The sequence below is a fragment of the Pezoporus occidentalis genome, unplaced genomic scaffold (genome assembly GCF_034315485.1).
Source record: "Pezoporus occidentalis ecotype Australia unplaced genomic scaffold, CSIRO_AGI_Poc_V1 ctg24, whole genome shotgun sequence".
Classification (NCBI taxonomy): Eukaryota; Metazoa; Chordata; class Aves; order Psittaciformes; family Psittacidae; genus Pezoporus; species Pezoporus occidentalis.
This window is the reverse complement of record NW_026914285.1, coordinates 524362-546000: the sequence shown is the minus strand read 5'-3', so window position 1 is coordinate 546000 and position 21639 is coordinate 524362. Positions and strand designations below refer to the sequence as shown.

Below are 21639 nucleotides of genomic sequence, written 5' to 3'. Positions count from 1 at the left end.
ATACAAGAATAACTGTTGGTCTCCTGAGGTGTTTCCCTTTCATCAGGCTGAACCCTTGCAGGTAGCAGTGTATTTAGTGATCACGCTGTCTGTTGCACGTCCTCCACCTGCGAGGAAGCTCAGTGGCACTCAGAGCATCCTCATCCCTCCCATCCACCAGTCTCCCAGGCTTCCGGCGTCTCTGTTCCTCCAGAACCTCTCAGCTCCACTGCAGTCGTTTCAATAATGCATGAGCAAGGCTTATGCCCTCATTTTTACAGTTCTTAATCAGATAAGAATTAGATGTTTCTTAGGTCCTGCTGCGTATTCTGCTGTGGGACAACAGTTTGGTCTGTGTTGAGTTTTGCACATAGAAATTTTTCTGTACATTCAGAAGTAGGTGCTGTGACTCTGGAGAGCAGCCACCCAATTAGGCACAACAAAGCATGTAATTTCCATTCTGAGACTGCAGGTAAATCCTTTAATTAAAGGAGTCTTGCGTACTTCAGTGATTCCTTCTGGAACCACAGGATCCTCCTGAGGACACAGATGCCCTGCTCCACTTCTCATACCAGTCCTGTTTCTGGACCTCCTCCTTTTCATTAACGTGAGCATGACAGGGTGGCTCTTAGCTCATTCGCATTCAGGGTCTGACCTGACAATTGGGAGTCATTCAAGGACACAGCTACAGCAACTTCTGCGCACTCTCCCTGGTGACACCATTGCAGCCAGTATGCAAAAGCTGCGTAGATGAAGCAGAGCTCCTGCCCCTGAGGGTTCACTGTGCCTGCTGCCATTTGCCTCACAGCAGATCATTTCCATCCATCTCTTGCCCCTGCTCCCTGATTTTACTGCAATCAAAAGCAGGTGTAACACACCAGACTTGCCCCACAGAGCACAGCTCTCATATGCAGGTATAGCTGCTTTCACAAATGGCTAAGCCAAGGGTGCTAACAAATGGGGTTTTTAATGAGATCCTGGGCAGAGCTGATGCAGCGCATGTTTGCACAGCTGGCACTTCATACATGGTCCTGAGATGAGGCTGAAGCCCCTGTTGATTGCTCTGAGGAGGGAGCCTGGGCTCCAGCCCCAGCTGCCTGGGAAACCTGGCTCCTCCTGAGCACCATGATGCTTTACCAAGCTTCCTCCTCACAGGCTTTGCAGAGCAAGCTGGAGTCATCCTGTGCAAAACCACCTCATTCAAGCCTCAAAACAACCTGCAGATACAAGGCTATCTATCTCGTGTACCTATTAATGAGAAAAGCAGCAAAGTTCATTCATTCAGAAAGGAGATTGATTTTTTATTTTTTTTCCCACACAGATTGCATATACTATCCTGGTTTTAGAATACCTGCAACCAAGATTAATTTTCAAGCAAGGCATAAACGCGACTGTGAAGTTATTGTAGCTACTATTAAATAATTGCATTTTTTGTACCACATGAGCTTATACTTGGAGTTTTTTTCACCTTTTTTCTCTTTAACACAATTTAGCAATTCTGCTACTCTGCAGATGGCTATAAAAATTATTCAGGAAAAAAACATTTGAGGACCTTTTAACCTTCAAAAAATATTCCAGAACTTTCTTTTGTAAAACTTTTCTGCATATTTAAATGTATTGGCAGGTTCTGTAATATTCAAATTCCTACTTAAAATAGTAAAAATATTTTGACATATTTCTGGGAGTAGTCAACCCTGTTAGCTTCCACTTAAAGTGCAATTATTCAGGAATATTATAGATCATTATGTGGCTTTGGGGAAAAATCAGTATGACTCAAGTGCCCATTAGTGAAAGTGAAATGGTAGTAGGACACCCAGGGAAGCACATGTGGTATTCCCATGAATATCAAATTAATTCATTATGATAGCACTGGTAAAGTGTTAAACTCTTTCCCATTTCATGAAGCAAGATTTACTTTCCAAGGCAGGAATATAAACACTGTCCAGCAATGTTGTAAGAAAGGGTTTGTCACGGAGAGGCTTATGTAAGAGATGGCCTTGGGTGTCTATAAAGTGGTGCTGTTGGATAACAACTTTCGCAACAAAGAGGTTTCCCCTTCCCAAATTCTGCTGGAATGCAAGGAAGAGCAACTGTTCCTTTGAAGTAAGGTGTCCCCTGCTTAGAGGTCAGTGAGAGCACATGCACTTAAGTACACAAAATAAAGGTACATATCCAAATAGCAATCAGGGAGGCAGCTCCATCATTGCAAAGCACACACCATGCTCTGCCTCGCCCTTGCCTGGCCAGCTTGGTGCCCTGATGAGACAAATGAGGGGCAGCACCCAAGTGATTCCCCTTGCTCATTCCAGAGCAGCCACTGCAGCCACTCCTAGACACCAGCACACCAGTCTCTAAAACAGACGATCTTCTGCCCTATCCTGTGCTTTAAACAGGATTCCCTGGGGCAATCCCAGACACAGCTACAGGCTGGGCAGAGAAGTCATTCAGAGCAGCTCTGAGGAGAAGCACTTGGGGGTGTTGGTCAACGAGAAAATGAACATGAGTTGGCTTCAGTGCATGCTCCCAGCCAAAAAGGCCAGCCATATCCTGGGCTGCATTAAAAGGTGCGTGACCAGCAGGTCGAAGGAGGTGATCCTGCCCCTCTACTCTGCTCTCGTGAGACCTCACCTGGAGTATTGTGTGCAGTTCTGGTGTCCTTAACATAAAATGGACATGGAACTGTTGGAACAAGTCCAGAGAAGGGCCACGAGGATGATCAGGGGACTGGAGCACCTCCCGCATGAAGACAGGATGAGGAAGTTGGGGCTGTTCAGCCGGAGAAGACTGTGTGGAGACCTCATAGCAGCCTTCAAGTATCTGAAGGGGGCCTATAGGGATGCTGGGGAGGGACTCTTCATTAGGGACTGTAGTGATAGGACAGGGGGTAATGGGTTTAAACTTCAACAGGGGAAGTTCATGTCAGATATAAGGAAGAAGTTCTTTACTATGAGGGTGGTGAGGCACTGGAACAGGTTGCCCAAAGAAGTGGTAAATGCTCCATCCCAAGCAGTTTTTGAGGCCAAGTTGGATGGAGCCTTGCGTGACATGGTGTAGTGTAAGGTGTCCCTGCCCATGGCAGGGGGGGTGGAACTAGGTAATCTTCAGGTCCATTCCAATCCTAACTATTCTATGATTCTATGATTCATACAACTAGCTTCAGTCTCCTGTGAGCTGAGGGTATTTGATGCATTCCCATGGCACAGCACAGCTGAACCTTTATTGTTTCTCCTCACAAGCCAAAGGCTGTTCTGTCCAGATCTATTCACATGCCTGACAGGGAATGGGCAGAGGTTACAGAATGGTGGAGTGACAAGAAGTGACATTTTGTGGCGTCTGTGCTCTATTTGGTGTACCTATCCACTATGGGTAGATGAACAAAATGTTTTCTCATCTGTTTCTTACTCATTGCCTGTTCATTTCAGAATCCAGCATGGCAATAGGAAAAATTTATATCTGAGGCCAGGGTAGTATATATGTGCCCACAAAGGCCATATCATGGGAAAGGAATAAAGAAGTCTGGACCTTGACAGGCTGTTCTGAGGCATCACAAATAGGAGAGAACTAGAAAAGAAAGGGCAGGACTTCCTGCCTTGCTACAGATCCAGACTCGATCTCCTGCAATGCTCCTGCTTCCTGATAAAGGGAGAAACACAGTATGCATCTCCTCTTCTCTGAAGGTACCTTTGTACCTTCTGAAGTTACCCTTGAAGGCTTCAGGTATGTGAACATTAAAACATACTTCTAGTCCCACATCATACAAGCAGGACATGCAGTGATGCTTGTCTGAAAAAACGATGGTTTTCTGGACCTTAGACAGGCATGTGCACTGTGACCATGATCATTATATGAAGGGAGGGGAATGATTTTGCAAATTACTTTGACCTCAGAGAGTTATTTGCACAACATAGTGTTCAAAGTTGACCCAATTGATAGTTTCCTATACTGTTTTAATAAATGCTTTCTAATTTAAAGATCAACTTTTTGCATTTCTCCTCGTTTCCCAATTCCTATTACCAAACCTGTGGTTCTGTTTAATAAAAACAAAACAAAAAAATGCCACCCCACAATTCTTGAATTTACAAGAAGTTTTAAAGGTGTATTTCCAAAAAGGTTGCAAAGAGCAGAATATTTAATATGAAAGGGATGAGGGCGGCTTCCTAGGAAAAATTTTTGAAGACCATTTGCTAATAAATCTCAACAATCTCCAGTTAAAAGTGAACAAGTTATACAGGAAATTCATTCAGGAAGTGAGCATCACACTTCAAGGCACCAGTGTTGTAGTTGTCACGGCTCATCTCTCATTCTCAGGAAAAGGTCTGCAGATTATCCCTTACCCTCTGTTTCCCCTTCAGTCCATCACCCTTCATTCAGTGACCCATTTAGCTGTTCGGTCACTGATCTGCTCCTTTAGGAAATGTCTCCCAACTGCCAGGGCATTTCACACCTATTAAGTGTTGTCACCTCATCTGACACAGATTTAGTCACCCAGAAGGTTCCTCAGTCAAGTGACACCCAAGTGATTCATCTCTTCTGTGTTGTAATTAAAAGTCTGCAAACCTTGGGGGAAAGGGGGTTGGGAGTGTCTTTTGTTTATGATCTAGGTGCAATGGCTCCCACAGGGCCCCATGGACATTGCAGTGATAGTGGTCTGCAAGCCTAACGTCCTTCCAGGGAAAGTGTTCCCAAAAATCATGACAGGCTTGTGGGAGTTTAAACTAGGAATCGTTTCTTCAGGAGATGTAGGAATCAACGTGCAGGGGAATTAACCCTGGAGGTTCCTTAAGAAAACGTGATTTTAGTCACACTATATACACACTATATATACACTATACAGTCAGCACATCCCAGACCAATAAAACAGAAGAGTTAGGAAATGGAAGGGAAATCAGCTACAGCCTAAAAAACAGGGTACACATTTGCTCTTTGCAAACCCACACAAAAGCTCTCACAGTATTCCTTTGGCCAGAACAACTCTGCAGAGACTGAGAAGCTACCCTTAAACTACATATAGTTCTGAAAAACCCGACATGGTGCAGAAAAATCAAGCACATAAAACAACCCATCATCTAAGACTTCTTGAAAATAAATCTAATGAGTTGCTGATGGTACTGTAGAATTAGAAGCATTATTAATTTTAGGGTTTTTTTTGCAGGTAGTAGAGGAGCATAAAAGTAATTATAAATAGGGAAGAAAAACTCCATTGTCACCCTTATGATGTCCCAAATGTGGATCAGATGAAGTAACTCTGACATGTGTCTTTGACAAGTTAATTAAACATATATAAGAGAGAATACAATAGAACTCATATATCCGGATTTCAACAATGAATTTCATATGTCGCCACATAAGAAGTTAAGCTAAACAAAGCCCATGTTAGCGGCAATATTGTAGATATAGTTCAGGACCTTTCTAAAGAGTGTCAGAATAGAAAGTATGAGGATGGAGGAGAACGGTACAAGGAAAGGTCTTGAAACCTACCAATCTTTCTTTAAAGATCTTGGCACACAGGTAGGAATGCACAAATGAAATTTGCTGATCACAATGTTAATGTTGAGGTACTGTTAATACAGAGGACTATTAGGATATCACACAGAAAGAAAGAAATGACAAATGGAGTAATAGAAATTGGATTAAATTCAATTAAACCAACTGCAAGGTGACATGGTCAGGGACAAGTAGCAGAAATCTCTTATAAATTGGGAACTTTCAAGTGGAAACCAGCTGAGTACACTACAGACTTTGATACAGTTATTCTTTCTGCATAAATACAAAGCTCTTGTATAATGCAATCACAAAAGACAGAAAGTCAATCCTAGACTGGACTGGGCAGCCAGAAAGAAAGGAATATTCTGGGCATCTGACCATCCATGTTCAGGAAAAATTACTTGAGATGAAACAGATACAGACAACGATGGGGGAAAAGAACAGTCATAAGTAGACTGGAAATCAAAAGAAAAAATTTCAATGTAGAGCAGAGAGATTCTAGAAAAATCCAGGCAAAAATTGTACCTGCTGTTACAATTAAACTGGTGATCAATCAGCTTATGAAAAGGATTGGATGATACAATGGGGTGATAAAGGATTTGACCATAGGACGCTCATGGGAAAATCCCTAAATTTAATCAGCTAAGCAGGAGAAAAAGAGGTCAAAGAAGGAAAAGAACTCACAGAGGTTGCCAAAAGTTTCTGTGTGGGTCTTCACTCCAAGGAGAATAGGGAAATACATATCTTTGGTTTGTGAAGGTGAACTGCTGTCAGAGGAGCGCAAGAAAAAGTGTTGAAACAACTTGACAAATTAAATTGCAATAAATCACTGAGACTGGAGCCTATTCATCTCAAAGTTCTGAAGGAACCAAACAAAATAGCTGAGCTATTAAACATATGTAATTTATCATTAAAAACAGCTACTAGATCAGAGATTTGGAGGGGAGCCAGCAGTATTCCAGATCTATAATTTAAATAGGTACCCTGGGCAAACCTAGGAAACATTACTGCAGGCCTGACACAGTTGGATGGGGGAGGAACCATGTCAGCAGCAATGACAGGGTTTCCAGAGGGCTGCCACAACACCCACAGGGGAGAAAAGTTTTTTGTCCAGATAAGATTTGGTTCTGCATTGCTTTGCAATCAAAGTTAAGGAGGGAAGAAATCCCCTTTATGGAGATGAAAAGCTCCCAGTGTTTGCCCATGGCATCATGCAGTTCCACACTATGCCAAGGTACTGTGTAGATGCTAATGCATGTGTTTCTGTTATATATCAACTTCAATGAGCCCACTCACCACTGAAGGATTATATGCTTTTTTTTTTGTGGTGTTGCTATTTGCTTTTCTGCAGCCCCTTTTATGGATGAGGATCCCATTGTACAAAATGTTGTATACACAGGAAGGACAAACAAATACTGTCCAATTATCCAGCAGAGACATGAGAAGCCTGGGCAGGTTGAAGGGGGGACTGCAATAAAACATCAGCACAGATCAAGAGGATGAGCAGACATCCCTGTGTACCCACAGCCAGTTTTCTCCAGAGCTGTTAAAGGCGGGTTGGAGGAGATGCATCATGTATGAGGGGTCCCAGGGTGCAAAGCTTTAGCATTCTTATCTGCCAGTTGAGCATTCTGTAAACGAAGGACTGTAGGACTGGCCAGCAGACAGCAACCATCTTTCCTAGATCAGTGTCCATCACCTTATTCTAGGTTCAACAGAATTACTGTTGTGAACTGGAGATTTCCAGAGCTTCCTGCTTTTCAGACCTTTCAAACATTCCCTGAGAGAGGGGCAAACAACATATAACAGATTTGAGCCTAATGACAATAGGCTTGCTTTTTGAGCTCATTTTCGCACAACATTTAAGAGAGTTAATGGAGTACAAGTTAAAAACTACTGGTTTATACACTCATGCATGTTAGAGAATGGAATATAACACTATGGAAAATAATCTAAATTCTGATAACTTGTATACATTATGAACATTTGAACATATGCGTACCTAGTTTCATGGACAGATTACAGCTCTTCTGCTTGTACAGTGAACTGGTGAAATCACAAAAGTAGTCTTATCTTAATCCATTTTTTACACACTTATTCTGGGAAAACAGTTGAGGGTTTTTTTGACAGACACAGCATCAGACAGATGCTATCCAAGAAAGGTACCTCTAAACAACGTCAGAGAGGTATGTTAAGTGTCTTAAGTGTTTTACAGCAAACTCGACCATTAGAATTTGAATACAGGACTGGACTTTAAGTAGACTTATCCTGAAGGCTTATCCTGATTCAATACTGCAAGAGTTATATTGAACTGTATGCAACATAAGGACTGCCAAGAAAAAGCCTGACTTTAAACTTCAAATGTTGATTATTTCAGAGTTCTTCCCAAATAGATTTATACAGGAGGAAGTAGAGTTGACAAAAAGTTTAACTGATATAAGTACACCACACTTGTACATTTGTGACTATACCTAAGTGCGTAGAAATCCAAAAGAGATGAGAGTATTTTAAACACCCTCATATAATGTCATCCTGGACTGACAGCTAGGGAATTGGGCTGGAAGTCATAAATACACCTGTGTAGCCGCCACTGGTCCATTTTCTGAACTCCAGAGCAAATACAGGCATTGGCTGTGAAACTGCCATGACCCTGTCAGCTGAGAGCAAGAAGAAACCAGAAACCATTCACCCCAGCTATGCTCACAAACCCCACAGCATGGGCACAGTGATGGTGACAGAAGGGTGTATTGACCCCCTTCACTAATGTCACTGAGGAAGATGAGACACTGAGCGAGATAGTGTGGCTGTGCCACCAGGACATCTCCTTTCACAGGCATGGCATGCGTCCCAACCCACAGGTGCTGCCAGGGCATCCATCTGAGCAGTACAGAGGGACGCTACCACTGTGGGCAGGTCCTCTGCCATCACACCTCACTACACCTCTCACCCCTCATGTCCCATGTTGTCCCTTTCCTTCACTCCTAGGTACAAACTGTGTCTCTGGATACAGACTGCTAACCTCCAGGGCTGAGATTCACCTGCTGGACATTTCTGGCTTCTTTAGGGACTTCCAGAAAGTGCCTGAACAGACATATAGACTACAAGTGACCTAAAAGAATAAAGCAAAGAATAAAGCTTTACAGTCACAATTTGATTAGCTTTGTAAAGCAACACTCCACAGCACCTCCATCGCTAGAAAAGACGTGAGGCAAAAATAAAGATGCATTTTGGAAGACAGGAGATTAGATAAGAGTCTTCTTAGCTCTAACAGGACTGTCCAATTAATTTAAAATATGTTAGATTGTATATGAAGAAAAAGAGTAAAACAAATAAAAATAAAAATAATCTTTTATTCCAAAGACTCCTAAAAGTCTATGAAGCAAAATATAATTTTAAATGTAAATGTAAATTAAATGTTGTTCAATGTGCTAGTGGTGAACTTTTGCTTGAAAGCAAATTTCTCCCCTGACTGCAAGTTCTGCAGTGCTGATAATTCCTGATGCACAGACATGTAAGATTCATTGACCTATTTAAATGCGTTTCCCTGCTAAGAGGCCTGATTACCCAGGACTGGCCAAACTAGTCCCACTCTGTATCTAAATCTGACATCTCAACTCCAGCGTGATTCATTATTATATGATAAGGATGCCAGGAAGTAGCAAACAGAAGAAGTGGAGAAGGAATGCAAGTGGGAAATATCTGACATTCAGAGAGGGTGCTTGAAGCTGACTTAGCGAATGCTAATGAACAGCCAGTTTGGACCATTTCCTGCTTATGCTAAAAAAAGGTTTGCTTTATCAGAAATGAACCCTTTCTAAATACAAGACAAGCATAATGTATTTGCATGGTTGAAGAATCCACCTAAAATCCCTTTTGCTTTAAAAAATATAGTGCTATTTTGGAACCAGGTCAGGAGACAAGTCTGTTGTAACTGACTCAGTTATAATTATAGTACAGATCAGGCCCCGACTCCACTGTAATAGTATAGCATGACAGGCGTGTGCATGAACGAAGAGTAGGAGTCTTGGCTAGAGCAAGACAAATTCTAATATCACGAACATAACAGTGAAAATCATAATTACAGATACGTCACTGTGGATTGGGGATGTAGCAGGCATGGACCGATTCCCGGTGACCTGGGAGGGGCTGACTCAGCTCCACTCTGCTGCTGCTACTCAGCAAAGCAGTCAGGCTATGATCACTGCTTTTTGCCAAGAGGGAAAATGATTGGTAGGGTGGATATTCCCTGTGGGTCATTGACAGCTGCTGGTGACGGAGGGCACATCTTTTACTTTACCATGGTGAAGTGATCCCTGAAAGTAGGCAAGTGCTTTCCTCCCAGAGCAAAAACCAAGGCAGCAGCAACAGGGTACTTTCCTTGCTCCTGCAACACATGGGAGAGGCAAATGCTTCCAGTGGATCACACTGGGGCTATGCTATACATCACCATTCTGCATGCTCTGCTCCTCTACCTCTCCAGCAGTGGAAAAAGGTGCGCCTTCCCCTCAGCTAGCAGGTGACTGCAAAGCCAGCACACACTTTCATCAACCACCTCTGCAATGCAAAAGGTGACCTACAGCAAAGGCATGAGATAAACAGCCAGAGGTGATACTGTTTCTGCATCTGGGTTCATAAGACTCTGTCTACCTGAGCACTTTGATGCCCCAGGGTTTGTTTCAAAGCAATCAAGGCACCAAGTAAAAAGCAGATGCAGAGAGCCACCAAGACCAGGCTTATTCAGCATCATACCTCTTGGACATCCTTGGCACGAAGCACCACGCTGCAGGGAGGTAGAGAATATTTTTCCTGGTGTACATTACCCTGTTACACCTTTCCTTTAGGATTTAGTGATGATATCAGTGCCTTTTATAGAACAGGGCAGTAGTTAAGCACTTTGATGGGCTTCAGGGTCTGCCCTTCACAAGTTCAGGGGCCTTCTCAGGTTTATGGATTCACATCTGACCTTTCCCACTTCCCAGAACAGCATCCTTTAATCACCAAGCTCTAGGCTCCAGAGAACAAGAGGGTCTTGCCCACCCTTCCAGTGCTATGTGGAAGATACGGTTTTCTACATCCTTCCAAAAACTGGTGAGAAAGGGAGACAGAGACATGATTATCCATTTTACATTAAACAGTTACTGGAGTTAACATTTGAGTGTACAACAAAAAAACAACAGATGGATATTGACAGATGGAGAAGCATGAAGAAACAATGAGACATCCCCAACCACTCTTCTCTGCTTCTGAAACATGTTATTGTTTCCCCTACCATCTCTCCTGACCCCAGCCCCATTTTCAAGTGCTACTCCATATGCTTCCTTTCTTTGCCTCCATATGTCTTAAACATGTAAAAAATAATTAAAAAAAAAGAATTAATTCCATTTCTTCTGGCCCTACTCAGCCAATTCCCTGCACACCCCCCCCCCCCCCAAAAAAAAAAAATAAATCTTCTTTCTGTTCCCTCTTGTCCACAGAAACAGTTTATGGCATTACCAGCAAAGTCACCAGCTAACTTGTCCTCCCTTCCGTTTTAGACAGACTGCACACCCTCGCTTCCTGAAAACCACCTGTTATCCAGCTTTCATAAACACCATACGCTTCTTGTTTTCGTCTGTTTCCATGCCATGACACACTTCCACATCTTCAACTACCCTTTACAAACTCAGCAATTTAACTTCTTCATTTCCACTCTGCTTTGCTAACAGCTTGCCTTTCTGTCGCCAGCTGAACTTCCTCAATATCCCTCTGCAGAAAGCAGACCACATGGCAACAAACTGCAAAACTCATGCACTTTCTTAAGTTCCTTCTCTTCCTTGATGCTTCTTAAGCTTGAAAATAAAATGTATCTGCTATTTTTGACTTACATTTTCTGATCCAACTTTTTCCACCGTGACTCATTCTTAAAATTCATACAATAGTATTTTCTCCATGATCTCCAACCAACAAACATGCCAGCACTTCTTAAGTTATATCACAGATAAGAGATATGTTCTCCTCTGGCTCCTGATGTTTTACTTAAGTCCATTTCTTTCTTACCTTTCACTTGGATCAAACCCCATCCGTCTGCAAGTTCTTTTGCTGACCTTCCTATTAAATTTCAGTTCTTCCCTTCTTGCCTTCATGGACATGCACACTTTAGGGTCTTTCTGTATCTCCTTCATCTGCAGAAACACTTCATTCACCACTTTCAAAGATCCCACTCTGTCTTTTCTTTCCCTGTTCCTGGAACTGATCCACTGGCCCAATCCATCTAATTTTCATTGGCTCTTCTTTGAAAAGAGCTATAAATCCTAGCTTCCCTGCTCTCAGTACTAGAAATTACTAATAAAGATTAATGGAGGCATTAGCTAGATGCAAGCAGACTTCACTGCTTGTTTACTTATATTTCACTGCTTATTTGAAAATATCATTTGTGATTATAAACTGTGATAAGACCGTTGCCTCTTCTGATGCATCTCTAAGTACCTGGCATGTTCTGAGACATGTATAAATTACACTCAAATTGTTACAAAATTGAACTAACATTTAAAGCTTTGAAAAATTCATCTCCACCAAATTCTGGTGTCTGAATTCAATGCTCCATTTGGAACCTGGCATGCAATATAATTATAGTGAGAGGTGAAATAGAGTAGTATGAACACTTCACATACCTGCTATTCACCATCTGTTCTTCTCTGTGATAGAATTATATAGCTTCTCTTTACAGAGAAGCTTTTGACTCAATGGGAACGGGGAAAATAGCATTTTTTTGCTATACTGTGGAAAGATTTTTATTTTGTTCTTAAAAAAACAAAAAATAAAATTAATATATCTTAGTGGGCTATGATGATATATTAGATGACTTCTAACTTCAGAAGCCATAAATTAGTACACCATTACCAGGAAACCATAGTAATGCCTTAACAGGACCATGAGGCACTTTGGCATCTTTTTATATTTTGTCTGGATCATTGGCCCTAAAAGGTGAAGCCACAGGCATTGGAACTTATCCTAAAAACAGACTGAGGTTTTCACATAATCAAGGAGTGAATCATTAGAACAAAAAATGCCATTGCAAGATTTGCAATGATTCCACAATCACTTGCAAAACTGAGAGTGAAAGATAGGGTGGGCACAGGCATCTTAATTGAGTGATACCTGTGTTGAATCACAGTGAAAAGTTCACTTTGCTTTACAAGCTGTATCCCATAGACCTGCTCACCTTAACACAGGAGTGAGAAATGAAGGAATAACTGGGGATGTCACTTCTCCTGCCTTTTTTTAGAGCAAATTCTCACCTGGGGCACAGCACTTTCCTTCCTTCTACTTCTACCACCCCTTGTCTGGGGAGCGAAGCTGCGTCAGCAGTGGTACCTGCCTCTTGCTCTCCTCCTAGGTGGTTTCTGCACCCATGTAAGCATGTTGCCCCCAGCCTAGTGGGGTGCCAACAGGTCAGGTCAGCCCACCCAGCCCTACTGCAGGCCTGTCTCCCAGGGGCTTGTAGTCTTAAAAAGAAAATAAATTATTTATTATTATTATTACTACTAATAATAATAATAGAATTTATATATATAAAAAATCAGGGCATGGGAAGGGTTAACTTTTCAGACCCAGACAGTTCCCTGCTGATCCGGTAATGAGTAAGCAATGCAGCTGAATGTCAATAGCTCGGTGTGAACTCCCATAACCCAGCTGAGCCCTGTGCTGGGGGGCTGAAGGAGGGGGGAGTAATCGCCTTGACCCCCCCCCGACCTCCCCCAGCCCGCTGGGCTCCTACGTGCTGCTTGCCGGAGTGCGAGAAGCCTTTTATAACAACTGGGTCTGAGTCAGCTGTTGGAGGTAATATAATATACCTTAGTCAATAGCTGTACGTTGCACAACATACGATGTGGCAGTTCCTTTCTAACTTGGGGAGCCACCCAGTCTTTTTAGGATTTCCAGGAAGAGCTGTGGCATCTGACCTTCAACTGTTATTAAAAGAAATCAAAGGTTGTATAACAGTCCGCTGGAGCTTTGCATTTCTTACTGGAGTTGTGTTTCGTCAAATGCCTCTACATTTCTGAGCTTCTCAGGTTCTTTATTCCTTTACTTGTTTATCCTCTGGTAAGCATTTATTAATAGAGAGACTTATTCCTTTACTGTACTTGTTTATCTTTCAGGGGGTTTGTTTTGGTTTTCAATTTAGAAGCAGAAGGGTCTCCCACGCATTTCACATTTCTATCTGAGGGTGAAGTCCCTGCATGTCTTTGATAGCAATCTTCCAGCTGTCCATTTGCACCCTGGAATCCCTCCCTTTGGCTGATTTTCTGCATTATCACCATAGTTTTTGACTAAGACTATTAATCCACCTGTCCCTCTGTGAAAGCGGCTAGATTGGTTTGTGCAAAAGGGGAGTAAGACGGTATGAACTGTAAGTCTGCTATTAATCCTGTTAATACGGGATTAAACTGAAGCCCTATGAGTCGGAAAGGCTGATTTGATTGTTTGGGACTATAACTTAGCTCTCCCTTATGAAAGCAGTGTTTGCCGTGTATCACATTTTGTGATTTGCATAGTTGCTCTCTGAGGAAATCAAGGTTAAATATAGCAAGGAGATTCTGCTGGCTTAAACTGGTAGCACAACTATGCTCCTTCAGCCTAACAGTCTCCCGGATAGCAGAAGGAACCTGTCTGTTCTTGTCTCGCAGTAACTGCATGCTATAATACAACTTATATTGTTAGCTTATGCTTTGCCTCTGACCTTTACACGCACTTTGCTTAGGTACCAGATAGACTGCATGCCTTATTTTAGAAGGAAAGAAGCAACAGAGGAACCAGACTAAAATAAATGTCTTGCCACTGCTATTTTCAGTAAAAGACTTACAAAAGCAACATCAATGGAAGGCTGAACAGCACCATATATTCCCTGTGCGAGGCTATCATATAGAGCAACATCTATCTCATTAAAAAAAAAAGTTGATACTGTCTCTGTGTGAGAGATTAGCATTCTGCTTGCTCCTCAGCCTTAAGAGAAGGCCTATAAATTATTAATACTAACATCAGTGTGAGACAACAGATGGTAAAGATTACTTGGAAAAAGTCTTCACATTAACATATTACGGCCTTGGTTTCACAGCACTTTGGGACTGTTTCTTGCTGTTGCCAGCCAGCCTGGTCCTGGGAAAAACCTCCCACCAGAGGGGAATCCTTGGGCAGCAGCAGCAGAAAGGTCCTGCCCTGGTTCAGCTGCACAGATATGGTGGCCCAGCCAGCACCACAGAGGGGGTGGTGTGTGTCATGGCCCCGTGAGGGTCCTGGCATCTGCTACACCAGGGATGAGGCCAAGAAGGAAGGAGCTCAGGGCTAGGAAAACCTTCAGGTGGCTAAAGCATGTATTCCTTGCTGAGATGCTCCCAGGTAGGACCTGTTACATTGCATGCTCTGAAAAATAAGAAATATGCATTTATCAGTTTTAAATGATTGTTGAGCCAGTGGTGCTACGAGATCCAAAGTATTCATGGATATAATTATGTATATGTGCATCATCCAAAAATTTTGCAAGCAATTAAAGTATTTTTATGTTCTCTAGAACTGGTTACTTTAGCTTTATCAGGTTTACAAACATATTAAATTTGATATCAAGCAAGTAAATTAGAAATTTCTGTTAAGAGGGTAAGAGTATTGCATTGTCTTCCTATCTAGCACTTGTTACAGCAGAACATGACCTTTACTCTTGTCTTAGAGTTTCCAATCCATGACCCTCCTGCCGATAGCTCTGCTCACACTTTTGAAGATAACTCTGTCAGAACCTCTGACACTGAAAGAATTTATCCAGCCTCTTAAGGACTTTTACAGGAGACATTTTCTCATGGCCCATTACTTCTGCAAATGCATATGCCATGTGAGTGTTTCACTGTGATTAAATCATGACTTAAAACATAATTCTCATGTTCCTACATCCTCTGGGTGTCACAGAAAATTTTCCACAAAGCCTAAATAACGAGTTGGGCAGTGCACAGGTGACAGCATAGAGTGACTGCTAGAAAATGCCTTCAGTGGCGTTGTTGCTGGGATATTTTCATAATGAGTACCAAAGCCTTGGTTAAGCAGTTTTGGACTCATACCTCATCATTTTCATAGACTAATAATACCTGTTTTACTGAACAAATATGATTATCCCCTTCATGATTTTGTCACACTGCCTTGCAGAATACTTCGTTGCCTTGGCTTTCGCCAGTCTTCTTTAGGGGAAAAGGTCTATGTTTGCACAGCTGCCAGTCCAAAAGCTTTGTGGTGAAACTATTTCTTAGATCCTGGTGTCACTGGTTTCAGTGCATCCAGACTGCACCTTCATGGACTTCTGGCTTCACATTCAGTTTTACATGGTGACTTGGAATATTAGGTGCTCTGTAGAGATTTGCTCTTGATGAGCAATTTTGCAAAGTATCACAACCCTGAGATGCCACCCTGGAAACAGCTGGCCCTTGAAATTTCCTGATTTGGGAATGAAGTGCTGGAAGAACTGTTTGAAGATGCCTGATATCATAAAATGTTGATTTCTAACACTTTTTTTAATCATTTAACAATACAGTTAACAGGTTCTTGGAACAAAGACCAGATTAATCAGGTCTGCTATTTGATATTAGTTTAGAATTAATTTTTCCCCACAAAATTCCACTTACTATTATAGTGCTTAATTTTGCTGTATAAAAGAATTCCCCAAAGTCCCAGTCCTAAGGCCATTGAAGATGCAGGCGACATTCAGATTAAGGTTAGCAGGGAAAGCGTTCAGGAAACAGTATTAGTGGCACAGAAAAGAATTCAGATGTTAGCTTGTGATAATTCGTGATCACCTCTACCTAAAAACAGCTACACTGGCACAGATTTGCATTTCCCAATGAAAAGCCAACAAGCGTTTACAGGCTCTGGATTATGATGGTGGCAATCTGTTATGTCACAAATAATCTTGTTCCCAAGTGCTGAATGAGGGTAATTTGTAATCCGCTTTCTCTGAGTGAATGTACCACTAATAACCTCTTTTCACTTATTGATTTCATGGGGACTTGGGAGTCGAGACCTTGTTTGTCAGCTGCAGCATGGGACAACTGGGCACAGCCCAGGGGGAGGGCACAGAGTTGGTCCACAGCTCACCACCCCAGCCGCACTCAATAGCCATTTGGGGTCCTGGGGGAGAGTTGTTGCTAAGACTGCCAACAGAAGGTGCAGCTAGAAGGGATTTTAGATTATTGTCTCCTGGATGAGTTTCCAGACTCTTCACCCCATAGCTGGTATCGGAGGGGTGATATTATAGGGCCCTGAAGGTAGCAACTCTCCTCTCCAGTCAGAGAACGTCCTGGGGAAGTTTGCCAAGGTTCCCTGAGATCAAAGGAGAAAAGCAAGAAGACATGAGTAAAAATGAGAGTGATATGTGTGAAAGCAAGTTTATATGAAGGAGGACAGACTGTTCTACACTTTTTTTTTCTGCTCTCTGCTGTTGTTGAGCAAGCAATCTCAAATTCAGAACCATGGACCATGCTTATCCCATGTACCTCCATCCTCCCCCAAGTCCTGTCTGAACCTCAAAGAGGAAGAGGTCTCCATGTCCTTAAATTATAAGAGGCAGAACCAGTGAAGTGATTTTTTCTGAATAATGTGAATCAGTTGGCTTCAAGGAAACCAAACAATGATGAAGAACTGGGGAAGCCTTTTTGGTCCAGCCAGTGAGGTATTAGACTTGGAAACGTGATAGGAAGATCTGGCATCATTCAAATATACATAGAGGGACTAAAGCCATTCCTAGATTTTTCTGAGTATAGAATCAACATAGTGCAAAACAGCCAGTGCTATCTCTGTCAAAAATAACAGCACAGGTGTAGCTTTGCATGTCACAGTGCACAGATGATAGGAATGCTCGAATTCTGATATGCACTGTGTTTTGTATGAAAGCCAGCTGGTGGTCTGTATGAAATTAAAATGTGATCAAAGATAACTGAAAGCATTGAAACAAATCTAACTGAAGGCATCGGTATGTCTGAAGGGGAGGGGAGAAACAAACACACCGAAAAAAAAGTTAATTAAGATTCCTGGGGAGGGAGGGAAACTGCTTGGCGTTCCGCAGAGGGACTAAATGCTGAAGGGAGGAGCAGACCTTACAAGGTAATGAGAGTGCTAAATGGCAAAGTTTGGGCTGGGTGAAAGGTAGAGCTTCAAAGGAGGAATATGCACAACTTGGATCCTAAGCAGCCTTTACATCTATCCTTAGCAAACTCGAAGATGAAAGGATACGCATTCAAAGGACCTGCTTTTCTGTTGCCTTTCACCTTCTGAGCTTATTTGTATCTGCGCAAAGGGTATGTAAATTGACAGGGCTCCAGTTCAGTGGCTTGTTTTCTAGATATATAGGATGAACCAGCCTATATGCTGGGATCTGAATAGCTGAGGACTCTCATATCCTACCACATGCTGCTGACGGTGCCCTGTGCTGTTCTGGTAAGGGGGGGTGAATCTTCTCTAGTGCTTTGGATGGTGTATGCATAATACTGCAGCTACAAATGTACGTGAGATGAGATACTGAAACACTGATAAATTTGGGGGTTCCGTTGTTTCTCCTCTCCTGAGGTCCATGGTGCAGTGCCCATGCCGCTGCCCTTTTGCCCACTGCCCTTCTCACCCTCATGCTGCATCAGCAGGGGAGATGCCCATGGGGAGGGCTGCTCCCCACCCCGTGAGGGCAGGCAAGCAGAAGAGCTGCTGTGCATGCAGCCTCCACCATTAGCCATACTAGCAACCTTTCTGCTAATGAAAGGGGCTGGATGCATGTGGGAATTGGGCTGCAGTAAGAGAGAGGGATGGTGCATTTGGGGTCTCAGATCCAAGGGTTGGGAGAGAGATGAAAAAAGGCTCTCCTCACGGAGAAGAGTTCCGTCAATTTAGTTATCAGGACAGCATGGAAACTGTAGGGAAACACTGGAGGATGAGGAACTGATGAGCATTTTTTGAGTCTCATTTCACTTGTGGGATTGTTAATTATGAGAATGTAGAAATGATTGGGAATGCCTGTATTTAGACAGTGTGCTTCAAGATTCACTGCAGTTAAACCCCAATTACTCCAATGGTATTAAAGATCCTGTGTGGGTTTTGCAAAATTCATTTACATCCACTTAAGGCCCCTTTGCTCAGACTGAGCAAATGATAACAGAACCTGAGTGAGAAAAATAAAGGGAAAGGAGGAAAGACTGATCTCAAAAAGAAATGAGCTTTACATTTGTGGTCCATTTACAGCCAAAGACACAATCACCTAATCTGACTCCTAAGGTTAGTCCTAAATATCAGTGTAGGCAAGTCCCTGGATAGTTGCCAGTGTCTCAGGGCAGATAACATCAGCACAAGTCGAGAAGAGCTCTCCAGTCTAGCCTGCGTTTTAATATACTATTAAAATAAAATGAGACAGCAATTAGTTTCTCTTCAGCTATTCCACAGCATAACTTCATCGGTCAATTAGTATGAATAAATAAATATAGGTCTTGAATTATTAAACTGCAAATAGAAGAAGCAACTGCATTTAATATTTCACTGTTCCTTCTCCTTGCTCTCTTGATTTGCTTGGAGTTTTGAGTCAGTTGGTATTACAGGACTGCTGTTGTCTATTCTTAACTCTTTCCAAACTTTTCTTTCTTTCTTAGGATAATTTTCTTATTCCAGTAACACTTTTAATCCTGGCTCAAGACATAAAGGTCGGATTATCAGAGGGCATGCATTCACAGAGCAACAGTCTAGCCCCTGGGAGCAACAGGGAGTTCAGTGGCTTAAAAAAAGAGGAAAAAAAAGGACATCTAGTAATTCAGTATGGGCTTACTAACTCGAGGTTCGCACTCACTAAAACCTTCACAGAATCATAGGGTGGTTTGGATTGGAAGGGACCTTAAAGATCATTCAGTTCCAACCCCCCTGCCATGAGGGGCTGGCCTTAATCTTTCTCTACATGGGCTACAGAAGAGTAAACAATGTCTGATTATCCCACCAGTTAATCCCTTTTCCTAGTAAGAGAGGCAGAAACAGGGGTTGATCAGGGTTAGGATATCTCCTGTTCATGCCTGAAGACTCGTAGCTACTTGGGGCAGAGAGGTCCAGTGTGACGGATCTGCTTAGGAAACTGGAGTACCACAGGCTGTAGGAACTGCTCAGGACCTTTGGCACTTTCAGGCTCCATGTACATGTTATTTGAATGCGTAATCAACAGAGATCAGTCTCTTTAGCTGCTGCATGGTGGAAAAGTCCTGCACAAAGAGAAACCTCATTTTAATTTTAGACTTTGATTGTTTCCAGAAGATATCCAAGAACGTAGATCAGAACATTTTCTGACTTCTTTGTTCACAAATGCTACTGTTGACCTCTTTGGTCACTGGTGCTGATTCTTACAGAAATGGGTCACTACTGTAAGTAGTTCTGTACTTTGCCAAAGCGTCTGGATGTCAGATCACATGTTCCCAGAAGGAAATGGCCAAAGAATATATTAAATAACAGTAACATGTTTAATCTTCTGTTGATGTGAATGTCAATGCATATAAGAGGAGGAAGAAGTGCAACTTCAAGTCAATAAGCTGGAGAGGGCTTAAAGCTCTTGGGGTATTTCCCTCCTGAGATGCACCTGCCTTCTGACCTTTGGTTTTGATTGTGGACAAAATTCTCATAGTAATGGCACTGTTGTACATGAGAAGCGAGTGGGTTCTCCTCTAACTGCCTCAGAAGAAATTCTTTGCGGTGAGGGTGGTGAGGCACTGGAACAGGCTGCCAAGGAAGTGGTGAACACTCCACCCTTGAAAGTTCAAGGCCAAGTTGGACAGGGCCTTGAGCACCCTGGTCTAGTGGAAAATGTCCCTGGCCATGGCAGGGTGGATGGAACTGGATGAGCTTAAAGCCCTTTCAACCTAAAGCATTCTGTGATTCTATGACTGTTTTGCTCAAGATATGCATACTGGTGACCCCAAACTTGTGACTTGGGCAAACGTGCAGTGCAATAGGAGTGTATATGTAGAAAACAAGTAGTGCCAAGGAGCCAGTGTCCCACTGTGTGTGCTGTGAGGGTTCTTGTCTTGGACTAGCTCTGGCAGTCTGAGCTCCTGTAGCAGCTGGATCATACTGGGTGAACCTCTGGAATGCATCCCCCAGTTAAACTTTGTCTAAAAGAGGCCCAGCTGTCTTATCCTGAGACTGCCAAATAGTGTGAAATAATACACACTAAGAGTGTGTACTGGGGAGGTTTGTAAACTTGAATCAAAACGCTAAAACTGATGCACCCTGCTTAAGGCATCAGACTGCAGCAGCAGCACCAGCACTCCCCAGGAAGCCCCCCACCTCAGTGCTGCCTGCTTCACGGTGCAGCAGGCATCCCGCAGCGTGAGGGCAGGCAGCACGCTGGCTGCGGGGAGCCGCCGTGGACTTATGGGGCTTAGTAAGACTCGGGAGGGAAAGAGAAGGCTGAGAGCCGCAGCCCTAGGTCGCAAAACCCAGTGGTGACCTACACCTGCCCAGCCCAGGCTGAACTCTACTGCCACCCATCCTGCGGGTTTCCCACTCTTCAGTATTCGGTGCTGATGACAAACCTTGAGCTGCTTCTGTATACACTTGTAAATGTATTATTTTCTCACCTTTGAAGTCACTTGAGGCACTCTGGAGCTAAGTGCATTCCTCTTAGATTGGTTCACTGCGGTGTATTTTACAATGTTAATTTCAATGACATTTTGTTTTCTATTTTAGTTTAAATATCTTTTTGCCAGTTTCTGACTTGCTTTTATGTTCTTGTTTCCCATTGTTGCTAGTGTAAGACCCTGAAGAGTGTAGTTTGGGTATGTCAATGAAACTTTTTCATCCTGTACAGCTTTTGGGTAGCAATCATAAATGGCTCACGGCAGCAGGCAGGGGAGGATGTGACGTACAGCCTTGTGGTTATGTCTAACAAGTACTGCTGTCTGATCTGCTCTGGTCTTCATCATTTTCTCCTCTCTACTTAGCTGCCATGGTGATAGGTCACTTGGACATACCAGAAATAGACAAACTATCAGGGCTTTCACTGAGTCTGATCATGAGGGCTTGGTGTACTTGAGCATATGCATATATTCGCGAAAACTGCCACTTGAGGCTGTTGCCTACAAAGTAGTGTGGTGAGTAGCATTGTGCTTGCATTCACAAGTGTGCAAGGGTTTTTACTGGGAGGGCTGG

The 21639-nt window shown here is 42.8% G+C and overlaps 1 protein-coding gene across 9 annotated transcripts in view; it reads left to right on the top strand.

Moving 5' to 3' along the window:
• The first annotated feature begins 13124 nt into the window (after positions 1–13124).
• NRIP1 (nuclear receptor interacting protein 1) overlaps positions 13125–21639 on the top strand; it is a 139353-nt gene continuing 130838 nt past the window's right edge. For 3 of the 9 annotated variants that reach the window (XM_062622097.1, XM_062622095.1, XM_062622106.1), the window contains exons 1-2: positions 13415–13545; positions 17684–17771. The gene's annotated coding sequence lies outside the window, so the exon portion shown is untranslated. Of the gene's footprint in view, positions 13282–13400; positions 13546–17683; positions 17772–21639 lie in introns of those variants that run through there. The other 6 variants (XM_062622101.1, XM_062622100.1, XM_062622102.1 and 3 more) reach the window with 4 other exon arrangements.